Genomic DNA, 12,442 nt, shown 5'->3' on the forward strand with positions numbered 1-12,442 from the left:
CACTGAATATGGAGCAGAGGTTTACTTGGACTGTTCATTGGAGCAGTCCACCTGGTCACCATCCATGGACTCCCTTCATACCTCTGTAATTTCTTCCCTTTTGAATACTGAAAGTGAATCGGCATGCCTAGTTCCCACTGGTATGCATTTCAGACCCTAACCAATCACTGTGTTAAAAAGGTTTCCCTGATGTCACATTTGGTTCTTTTCCTAATCTTCTAACTTCCATGTTTTTGACCCCTTTGCTTATGAGGAGTTTCTCACTGCTTGTTCTGTCTGCATTCTTCTTGATTTTAAGTGCCTTTTTCAAGGCCTCTCGCAACCTCTTCTGTACCAAGGAAGCCAGTCCCTGCCCCTTCAATTTATCCATACAAACCTAATGTCTCTCATCTCTGGAATCACTTCAGTAAATCTCTTCTGCTTCTTCCCTAAAGTGGAATGCCCAGAATTGTAGACAATACTTTAGTTATAGCCAAATTGCCATTGTTTAAGAATTCAACACAATTTTCTTGCGCTTGCATGCTAAGCTTCCAGTTAGAAATCACAGGCTGCTGTATGCTTTTTTAGCCATTTTGTCAACCTGGCCCGGCATTCCCCTGGATCTGCTTCCTTATAGACCTCTAGTTAATATTGTTTCTTCTCAATGTTGCTGCAGGTGTGTAGCACTCCACTCTAAATTTCATTTTCCACTCTTCACCAGTCTGACTATGTCTTCCAGAAGTTTATCTGCATTATGTCTCCAATGTCTGAATCTGAAAACTTGGAAATTATGATCTTTACTCCCAGGTCCAAGTCATTGATGTATATTTGGAAAAGCAGTGGTCTTAGCACAGATGCCCGGGGAACTTCAGTGGGCACTTTTTGTCAGTTTGAGAACAGAAGAGTTTTAACTCTTCCCGTCTATCTTGGTAAAGATGTTATGAATGCTCACCTTATCGACACTCCTATGGACAAACCAGCTCCCATGATACTACTAAATCCAAAAGTCCCATTTACATACTTAAGTTTGTTTTTCACAAACAGCAGAACCAGTTTTCTCTCTTTCTTTCTCCTCTTTTATGAACTGGTCTTTGTTATTAACCTTATGTTCTGTTAGTGCCTTCCATTACGGCACTGTGCAGGCTTGGTTACCATATCGAGTGATTTTTTTTGTGTTTTCTGACTTGACACTTCGGACATCTGTGAAAACAGAAGCTATTGGTTAACTTTTTCCATCTTTTTATTATCATTATTAATAACAACAAAATAAAATTGGTACATAGATAATGGGATTACAAACGTACATATTTCAACTAACTATAAAAGATTACAAAAACAATGATTACAGTATGAATGAGTATTCCCACATCGTAAAAGATACAATATACAAATAGACAAGGCAAACCTAGGTGTATCATAATATAGAATAAAAAGAAAAAATAAAAAGGAAAAAAAATTCATTATGCAAAAACTGATCTAAAAATCTAATAACTAATAGAAGAAAAAAATAAAAAAGAAAAAACGAGAAAATAAAAAAAGAGAAAATAAAAAAAGGGCTATTTATAATATCTCACAAAAATACAAAATCATCAGTGTCGTCAACTCCGATCCTCCGATATATGAAAGCAAAACTGGAAAATCAAATAGGCCTGGAACAGGGTCCAATTACATCATATGAAAATATTGAATAAATGGTCTCCATATCTTTTCAAATTTAGTAGAAGTGTCATATACACCACTTCTAATTTTTTCTAAATTTAAGCTTAACATAGTTCAAGAAAACCAATGAAATACAGTAGGAGGATTAATTTCCTTCCAATTCAACAAAATAGATCTTCTAGCCATTAGTGTAAGAAATGCAATCATTCGACAGGCGGAAGAAGATAAATGAAGTGAGTCCATCATTGGTAAACCAAAAATTGCGGTAATAGGATGAGGTTGTAAATCAATGTTCAATACCGCAGAGATAATATCAAAAATATCTTTCCAATATTTTTTCAAAAGCGGACACGACCAGAACATATGAGTTAAAGACGCTATTTCAGATTGACATCTATCACAAATAGGATTTAAATAGGAATAAAAATGAGCCAATTTATCCTTGGACATATGGGCCCTATGTACGACCTTAAACTGTATTAGTGAATGTTTGGCACATATAGATGATGTATTAACTAATTGAAGAATTCTAACCCAAGCTATTGGTTAACTGGAGACACCTCTGGGTGAAATCTCACAGCCCTGGAATCACTCTAGTAAATAATCCCTGTACCATTCTAGGACCCTCACATTTGTTTTAAAGTGATATGATCAGAGTTATTGTAGGCTACCAGGTGTTTCAACATGTTTTCATTGCTCCTGCATTCTTTACCTCTATTTATAAGCTACAGTTCCCGTGTGCTTTAGTTATGACTCTCAACATGTTTGACTTTCAAGGATCCCTAAACCCAGGCAGCCCTGTTCCTGCACATCATTTAGAACTGTGGCATTTAGTTAGCATTGCCCCTCATTCTTTCCCCATCCTTTCATCTGTCTGTGGATTCTTGCAGTTTATTGCTGTCTTCTCCACTGTTTGTATCTGATGCACCATCAATAACTCTCCGAGACGTGAGGCAAGATAAAGGCTTTTATTGGCTGGAAGAAAGAACAAGCAGTGGTTGACCACCCTACTACATCCTGGAGACTGAGACCAGGGCTCAGGCTCCAATTGCCTTTATACCGGGGTCTGTGGGAGGAGCCACAGGAGCAGTCAGCAGGGGAGGTGTGTCCAGACAGGTATATGTAGTTCACCACATTCACCCCCTCTTTGTTTTAAAAGAGAGTCCCCATGGGGCAAAGTTTCTGACAAGTATATTTACAGGTTAAGTCTATCAGGTGGTCGAATCTGTCACTGTGATCTATGTAGCACCGGCTGTGATTGCACAGGTGCCGATGGTGATTGCACTGGAGACGGAGGTTGTGCTGGCTCCGGCCTAACTGGAGGTGCAGCCCACTAGGCGTCAGTGATCCCTCATGCATGTGCGAGGCGCCTGGTATATGCGCGTGCGAGACACCCGGTATAGGAGTGTCGTGAGGAGTCTGTGTAGGGTTGAGTGTGCGCGGTGTCACCTCGGGTACAGGGTTCATAGTTACCGTGGAGTGTTTGGGGTAGTGATCTGCTGTTCCTGTGGGCGCCAGGTCGCGGACGGAGACCGTGTCCTCCCGCCCATCAGGTAAGACCACGTAGGTATACTGGGGGTTTGCATGTAGAAGGTGAACCCTCTTGACCAGCGGGGAGTATTTATTGCTCGTCACATGTTTCCGGAGCAGCACTGGCCCTGGGGATGTCAGCCAAGCTGGTAGTGTGGTCCCAGAGGCAGACTTCCTGGGAAAAGAGAATAGGCGCTCGTGAGGGGTGGCATTGGTGGACGTACATAACAGGGAGCGGATAGAGTGGTGTGCCTCGGGGAGGACCTCCTGCCATCAAGAGACCGGAAACCCTTTTGACTTAAGGGCTAAAAGTGTGGCCTTCCACACTATGGCATTCTCCCTCCCCACCTGTCCATTTCCCAGGGCATTAGAGGTTGTGGTCCTACTGGTAGCAATGCCCCTAGCCAGCAGGTACTGGCGCAGCTCGTCACTCATAAAGGAGGACCCTCTATCACTGTGGAAATAGCAGAGATATCCGAACAGAGTGAAGAGCTGGCGCAGGGCTTTTATGACGGACGTGGCAGTGGTGTCGGGGCAGGGGATGGCAAAGGGGAACCGCGAATACTTGTTGATAATGTTGAGAAACTAGACATTGCGGTCGGTGGAGGGAAGGGGGCCCTTAAAGTCAACACTCAGTTGCTCAAAGGGGCAGGTGGCCTTGATAAGTTGCGCCTTTTCAGGATGGTAGAAGTGCGGTTTGCACTCAGTGCAGACTTGGCAGTCCCTGGTCATCGTCCTGATGTCCTCAAGGGAGTACAGCAGGTTCTGGGCTTTCACGAAATGGTAAAATCGGGTGACCCCCGGATGGTAAAGATGTACATGGAGGGCGTATAGCCGGTCGAGCTGTACGCTGGCACACTCTCCCTGGGATAGGGCATCAGGGGGCTCATTGAGTCTGCCAGGCCGGTACAGGATATCATAGTTGTAGGTGAAGAGTTCTATTCTCCACCGCAAAATTTTATCATTTTTGATTTTGCCCCACTGTTGGTTGCTGAACATGAACGTAACTGAGCGCTGGTTGGTCAGCAAGGTGAACCTTTTGCCGGCGAGATAGTGCCTCCAGTGCCTAATAGCTTCCACTATGGCCTGGGCTTCTTTCTCCACCGTGGAGTGCCAAATTTCAGGGCCTTGAAGGGTACGAGAAAAGAATGCTACTGGCCTGCCTGCCTGATTGAGGGTAGCAGCCAACGCGAAATCGGAGGCGCCACTCTCTACTTGGAAGGGAATGGTCTCGTCCACCGCATGCATCGTTGCTTTGGCAATGTCCCCTTTAATGCGGCTGAAGGCCGCGTGGGCCTCGGCAGAGAGGAGAAATGTGGTAGACTTGACCGGGGCTGGGCCTTGTCTGCGTAGTGAGGGACCCATTGGGAGTAATAGGAAAAGAAGCCCAGGCACTGTTTGAGGGCTCTGAGGGTGGTGGGAAGAGGGAGTTCCAACAGGGGACGCATACGGTCGGGATCAGGGCCAATGACCCCGTTCTCCACAACATACCCAAGGATAGCGAGTCGGGTGGTTCCGAACACTCACTTGTCCCTGTTATAAGTAAGGTTCAGGGCTTTGGCCACTTGGAAAAATCATTGGAGGTTGGCGTTGTGATCCGACCAGTCGTGACCTCAGATGGTGATGTTATCCAGATAGGGAAATGTGGCCTTCAGTTGGCACTGGTCCACCATCCGGTCCATTTCCCTCTGGAAGACAGAGACACCATTTGTGACACCGAACGGGATGCACAGGAAGTGATAGAGCCTGCCGCCTGCCTCAAAGGCAGTCCTCTGGGCGGATGGGGAGCTGGTGATAAGCAGATTTCAGATCTATTGTTGAATACACCTTGTACTGAGCTATCTGGTTGACCATATCCGCGATGCAGGGTAGGGGGTACGCGTCAAGCTGCGTGAACCTATTGATGGTCTGGCTATAGTCCACGACCATCCTATTTTTCTGGCCGGTCTGAACAACAACCACCTGGGCCCTCCAAGGACTTATACGTGGCTCAATGATCCCCTCCCTGAGCAGCCGCTGCATCTCCGATTGAATGAAAGCCCTGTCCCCCGCGTTGTACCTCCTGCTTTTAGTTGCCACAGGTTTACAGTCGGGGGTCAGGTTGGCGAACAGCGGTGGGGGAGGGATCTTGAGGGTGGAGGGGCTGCAAGTGGTGTCAGTAGTGCAGCTGTCGGCATGGTGCTGGGTGGGATGTGTGGGTCGGTGTGTGTGTGTGGTCAGTAGCGGGGTATATGACGAAGTCCCACCAAACTGAGGATTCCTGACAGTGAGTGGTGGGAGGGGCCCGTCATATGCCATAGTCACACTTTCGAGGTGGCTCTGGAAGTCCAGCCGCAATAGCACAGGCACGCACAGTTGAGGCATGACCAGTAGCGCAAAGTTCCGATATTCTGTGCCCTGCACCACCAATGTCGCTACACAACCCCCCTGGATGTCTGTGGAATGCAACCCAGAAGCCATGGTGACCCTCTGGCTTACCGGCCGTGTCACGAGTCCGCAGCGTTGCACCGTGTTCGGGTCAATAAAACTCCCGTGTCAAACAAGCAGCTAGTCCTGTGCCCCTCCACCAGGATGTCCATCATTGACCTTGCAAGCTGGTGTGGGGCGCTTTGGTCGAGGGTTACAGAGGCCAGAGTTGAACAACCGTCTTGGTGCCCAGTAAGCACCAGTGGGTCGGGGGGTGGGTGAGTTGGCGCCGACAAAGATGGCCGCTCCCATCCAGGCAGGCAAGATGGCGGCGACCAAGATGGCAGCCCTCATGCCTCACACGCAGCGCTGCCCACCCCACTCGTGGTTCAGACTTACAGACCTTGGCGAAATGGCCCTTCTTCCCGCAGCTGGAGCAGGTTGCTTCTCGGGCTGGGCAGCGTTTTCGGGGGTGCTTTTCGAGTCCACAGAAGTAACACTGCGCGGACTTGCGACTGGCAGCAGCTGTGGTGAATACCGGCGGGGGATTGTGCAGCTGGACAGCATCAGCGTTGTGCAGAGCAGCCTCCAGCGTGTCGGCAGTCTCGATCGCCGAGTGTAAGGTAAGATTGGCATTTTCCAGCAGCCGCTGGCGCACGTACACTGACCTGATCCCCGTAATGAAGGCGTCTCGTACTAGCAGCTCCGCGTGTTGTTCCACCGTCAGTCCTCTGTAGTCGCAAGTTCGCATGAGTATCTGTAGGGCTCGGAGAAACTCAGCACTCGACTCGTCGGGTCGCTGTCGTCGCGTCGCTAAGCAATGTCTTGCATAGACGGTGTTCACTGGCCGTAGGTACAGTCTTTTGAGGGTGTCCAGTGCCCCTTGGTAGGTCGGCAGGTCTCTGATAAGGGAAAATACTTTTGGACTTACTCTGGATAGTAGTATTTTGTACATTGTGGCAGGCTCAGTCACTGGAATCGCTTCCAAGTATGATTGGAAGCATGCAAGCCAGAGTTCAAAGGCAAGAGCTGCGTCTGGGGCTTGGGGGTCCAAGTCTAATTTTTCCGGACATAAAATACTTCCCATGTTTTAAAACTTCCAGCCAATAAAATTGATGCACCATCAATAACTCTCCGAGACGTGAGGCGAGATATAGTCTTTTATTGGCTGGAAGAAAGAACAAGCAGCAATTGACCACCCTACTACATCCTGGAGACTGAGACCAGGGCTCAGGCTCCAATTGCCTTTATACCGGGGTCTGTGGGAGGAGCCACAGGAGCAGTCAGCGGGGGAGGGGGGGGCATGTCCAGACAGGTATATGTAGTTCACCACAGTCTCATTGCTGAATTATTTTTCCGGATGCCCTGTGTAAGTCATTAGTATATACGGTATGAAATGATGGTCTCAGCAGTGATCCGTTTGGGACAGTAACTCTCTACCATCTTCCAATCTGTAAAGTATCTGTTTACCACAACCCTCTGCTTTCTGCCTTTCAGCTGATTTTCCATTCAGGCAACCACTGAAATTTAATTTTACAGGCCTCACTTTTTTGCTAATTGTTCTTCCATTGAAGCTGAACTGACATTGTGGAAATCCAGAGTAAAAGTGACAGATTTTTAACCTGAAGGCAAAGCGAAGAATATCAAAAAGAAGCAATATGAAAGCTGGCAACTGTTTTCCACTAATAATTTAACCTCAAAGTTGACCCACTGACATTTGGAGCTGTGTTGTGGAATAAAGTGAGGGCTTAGCTTGTCTGTAAACAAAACATGGATAACTGACTGCTAAGGTGATTATTGTTAAAAGGAGGTAATTAATTATTGATCAGTGCTTGGATTGATCATTTTGAATCTTTACTTTTCAAATATTTTAATTTAACAGTTCTTCCTTGAGGCTCTGCAGAGTATCCATTTTGTACTAAAACACTGGAGCAGATTCACTGGAATAATGCCAACAGCACAGATCCCTTGGAGTATATCCATTTCTTTATATCACCGATGACATGATTATAATGTTCAGCTGCCTCCTCAGCCTTCTGTAAGTGTTTAGTTAAAAAGAGGTAGCTTAATATTTGATCAGCTTCATTAATATCTCATCTTCATTGTAGAAGCCCTCTCACGTTGTGTTGGCTAGACTGTGATGAGAGCTTTTATCTCCCATTCAGATGGTTATGGATTCATGCCCAACTCTGGGACTTGAGCACAATCCTGTATGTTAATATCCTGGTGTTTGAGAAGAGAAAATAAATCAAGGTCCCATTTATCCATTTGCATAGATCGTGAAGGAACCTTGACAATATATAAAGAAAAGTAGGGTAAGGTCTCCTGATGTCTTGGCTTTGAGTTATCCTTCCACCCTATCAACATGGTCAATGATCTCACTGTGCACAACTGGCTCTCATGCTTATCAGATAAATACACCTCCAACCTGCATTTGGCTCCAAAACTTACTGAAGTGATCTGAGAACACAGACGATGCTTTAAAATATTTGCTTTGCTCAAACATGGGCCTCAGGTGGATCCCCATTAATTTCACATTAAGTGCATCTGCTTCACTGTTTCAAAATTGCAGTGTTACGTCATATGATCAATTGCAAAAGAGGCTTTTAATGATTATATTTCCCTTTTTAATAGTTGGATCTTTCTTATTCACAAAAGCAGCCAGAAGGCAACTCATCATGGGGACTTCTCCAGTGCCATTTAGAAACTGGTCATAAAGGCAATGCTCTGCAGTGAGACTTTATCCTGTTTCAGTTCCATGCATGTATGATTGTGGGAAGCAATGTTGGAAATTGCAATGTTCACTTTGCTCAATGCTCGGACTCGTGTGGAGAAGCTGGATGGCGGAGAATGGACTGGAAGGTCATGGTGATATTAGGATGGGACAATGTTCCTTTGAGTCATTGATAAGTACACACTCCAGTTAGAGAGGTTTGTCCACTTATTCTCTGCATTTCCAATCTAAGTAAAAAAAAAGGATGAATATAGGTGACATTGAGGAAGTGTAAAACTCTTAAAACATCGAAGTCTGACTCATGAGTGATTTATGGATTAAATATGACAGAACCATATATAATATTGGAGTAGACAAGTGGTGTTTCGAGTTCATGAGAAATGGATCTGTAAGTCTTCTTCCATCTTATCATGACTGTAAGTGGAGTGGGCAGGTGATGAGGTGGAGTGGGCAGGTGATGAGGTGAGTGCCAAGGCCAGAGTGTGCTGCAGGCTCTTAATATGCTGCATAGCCATGCTTGCCTGTGCTGTAGAAATTGAATTCTTTATCCAAATGCTTTGGGATTATTGTAACCATACTCCTTGCTACACTTGTTCATCTGTATCAGAGCCGAGCTTCACACACTTAGTTCACTCACTCCTTCTGTATCTTCAATAGCCCCATACGCTGGCTTAGTGTTGTGACTCTCCTTCCTTCTCCTGTTCTACTCTATTCTTCTTGTAGCCCCGTTTCTCTCTCTCTCCCACCCCCACATCTAGGAGAAAGGACTGTTTTTCTCAGTTATTGAGTCTTTGTTCTCCCTGACCCTGTCTCGGCTTTGTGTCAGTGGGTGGGTCTTCTCTCCTTCAAGCTTCTTCCCCTCTCTCTCTCTCTCTCTCTCTCTCTCTCTCTCTCTCACACACACACACACACAGTCTCAGCATTCTCACTCCCCACCATTACACCATCACTGTCCCCCCTCCCCTTATCCATCTGTCTCTCACTTGCTCAATATGTGCAGCACTGATGGAAGATTTCACACTGGAAATTAACTGCAAAGATGCCAATTGTGCAAGGATCATTTGTATCCTGAAACATCGATTACTATTATGTTGGTCTTGTTTCACTGACGACCTCTAAATCCCCCTGAAATTGTACAAATTGCATTATCCTTTGCCTTTGCAGTTATCCTGATGAAGTAGGAGTAGTTACACAGCATGAGACAGAAACTGTAACAATCTGCCCAAACCAGTGATTAAGTTATCTTATACAAACATCTGCTATTTTCCCCAATTCTATTATGTGGAGAAGAGTACATTGAGATACAGATATTGCCTTCAGGATTGGGTCTATGCTTGGGTGCATTGTACTGTTTTGACATTTAGAGTTTTAGTTGAGAATGGGGATATATAGATTTTGTTTCCATGAAATAATATTTCTCTAGGTAAAATCTGTTTGCTGAATTTTGGTAGGTGGCGCATGTTTACATGTTTTTGCCTGTACAGTTTTTTTCATAATGACTTTACACCCTGTGGCCATACATCCTATAGGGAGGTTTAACATGTCGTACCCTTAGCTTTGGCCAGAGAGCATGACTGGCAGCTGATGTAAAATGTAGGTGACTCCTACATTATGGTCATTCAGGTAATAGAAATTCGCCCTTACAGAATTCACAAATTCCTACCTGAGTATTTAAGATATGGAATAAAGTTTGCTCTAACTTAATTTATGTGAAAAAATAATAAATAAACAAACAGAAAATTAATTATTTTCCGGATGGCACAGCTTCATATTACAAAAACATTGCAAGATGGCCCATTTTAAAGAAATGCAAGTGCTCCCTAATGCGGAGGTCACTTGTAGAGTCATAGTGAGGAAGGTAGAGAAGAATACGGCCCAGAATTTGCAGTCAGCAGCAAAGCAATGTCACTTCCCACAGACTGAGCAGAGAGATCTCCATGGAGATCTAGCCATTCTGCATTAAGGATTTTCCATGTAAAAGTCTGACAACGTTGTTTTGGACTTTGAAAGCAGAATTCAATATGCAAGTGGCCTTCTATCGCTAGGTTAACAGTACTATTCCAAGGATGAATAGCTCCTTTCTGTGAATATAGAGATAGCCCAGCGCTTTGTTATGATGGCTTTCACTCTGACTTCAAATTGGATTTCTATTTAACTTGTTATTTCATCCTTCTGTGACACAAGATTCCTTAAAATTTTCCATCACAGATATAATCTCTTTCCAATACAGTGTGTTCTATTTAGGTTGGAGTACATATAGGCCAGGCAAATAAGACTAGCTCAATTAGGCAGCTTCATTGACATGGATGAGTTAGGCCAAAGGGCCTGTTTTCCACCCTCTACAGTTCATTGACTCTCTCTGACTTTATCACACCAGTGGAACTACAGGGCAGCAGTAAAGCTTATGACATGCCTTATGCTAGGAAAGGACAATCATTCTTCTAAACTCTAAAGTACAGGCCCGGCCTTCTCAATCTCATACAGCAAAGCGATTGTCCTTGGAACGAGTTCCAATGAACCCTCTGTAAAGTGAGTAAAAAGAATGGAGAGTCTTTGGAACTTCTACCTAAGAGGGCTGTAATTGCAATAAAAATACTGTGATCAGTAGGTATCTGGATATTAGAGGAATTAAGAGATCGAAGTATCAAGCAGGAGGAAGATTACCCATAATCTTATTAAGATGCAAACTGAAGTGCTCTAGCTCTCATTACTTATTTCCATTCTGTCACACATTGCTGTCAGCTGTGGGCAAGTGTGCCTGATGACGGTCACCAGTTGGAAAAAAAAAGCAGATGGTAAGCCACAACAGCACGTTAGTAAGGTGAATAAAAAGAACAAAAGCTGCCCAAAATTTGTGTGGGAAAAGGTATTTACAAATAGACGAACAACAACAAATGTACAAAAATTTACAAATGTACAGAGGCTTTCTCCATGACACACTTTGTCATTGACATTACAGGATTGTATCCAAGAAGAGTGTTCACTTGCAGTCCCGGTAAGCCTTCTGGTGTCCTGTCCAGTGTGATCAGATGGATACTGTAGTCTCTGTAGGCTTTGTGTGATAGATGCAGGAAGGGTTAAATAGGGTTATATTCCACCTCTGTCTGGGATGCTTTCACGGTGCTGCAGAAACTGCTGGCACTAGAAACAAATCAAGTAGACATCCATCACATTGCTTGATGTGCGAATATCTGACAAGTTTTACAACCACAAAGAACAAGGAGAGGAGTATGCATTTCCACATTCCCTCATGGCAATGCAATGTGTAATGCAGCAATTCAGGAATAATCATAGCCACTGATTATGTAAGAGATGCATTTGCATATAGTAAGTTCCCTCAAGCAGCAGTGTTGATGTTGTTCGAGGAGTAATTATTAACAGTTCGGTTTTCAAAATAGCATCCTGGACTCTCTTAGGTATAGCTGAGAGAGCAGGTGAGATGGACATCTCATCTGAAAGAAGGTATTTACGATAAAATAGCTCCTTCTTGTTATTCCTCTGGATTGCCTGTCTAGAATCTGCTTAAAACCCTGGTGTTAGACCTGAAACCACAGCCTTCTGAGTCACAAGCAAAGTTTCTGTCAATTCACCTACTGCTGGCATAACAGAATTCCTGTTACTTACACAACATTGAAGTATTTTGGTACATCTGTTTTATAATATGCTGCATTAATGAGAATCAGCCAGGTATTGCCTAGAATTGCAAGCATTGTCAGAGTTAGTGGAAAATAAGATTAAGGGAGATACATTTGAATTGGTAAATTATTGTTTATAATTGTCACAAGTACAGTGAAAAACTTGTTTTGCATGCCTTTCAGACAGACCATTCCATTACAACAATCCACTGAGGCAGTACAAGGGAAACTATAACAGAATTCAAATGGAGTTTGTGTTTGTTTTCATCCAATTCACTTTTTCCTGATTTCAGCTGATTCAGCCCATCACCTCTACTGCGGCATAGGCCACTGACAGCAGCTCAGCAGAATCCTCTGATCCTCTTGAATCCAGTCTTTCAAGTTGCCTCCAGGTATAGCCCATCCTTGAAGATCCTTCTTCTCCCAGGGATGAGCTTCTGCTGGCGTTTCCGTAGCTCTGGGCTTTTATAAGATGGGGTTGCTAGCCCCATGCCCAACC

This window comes from Hypanus sabinus, chromosome 10, assembly GCF_030144855.1.
Source record: "Hypanus sabinus isolate sHypSab1 chromosome 10, sHypSab1.hap1, whole genome shotgun sequence".
Lineage (NCBI taxonomy): Eukaryota > Metazoa > Chordata > Chondrichthyes > Myliobatiformes > Dasyatidae > Hypanus > Hypanus sabinus.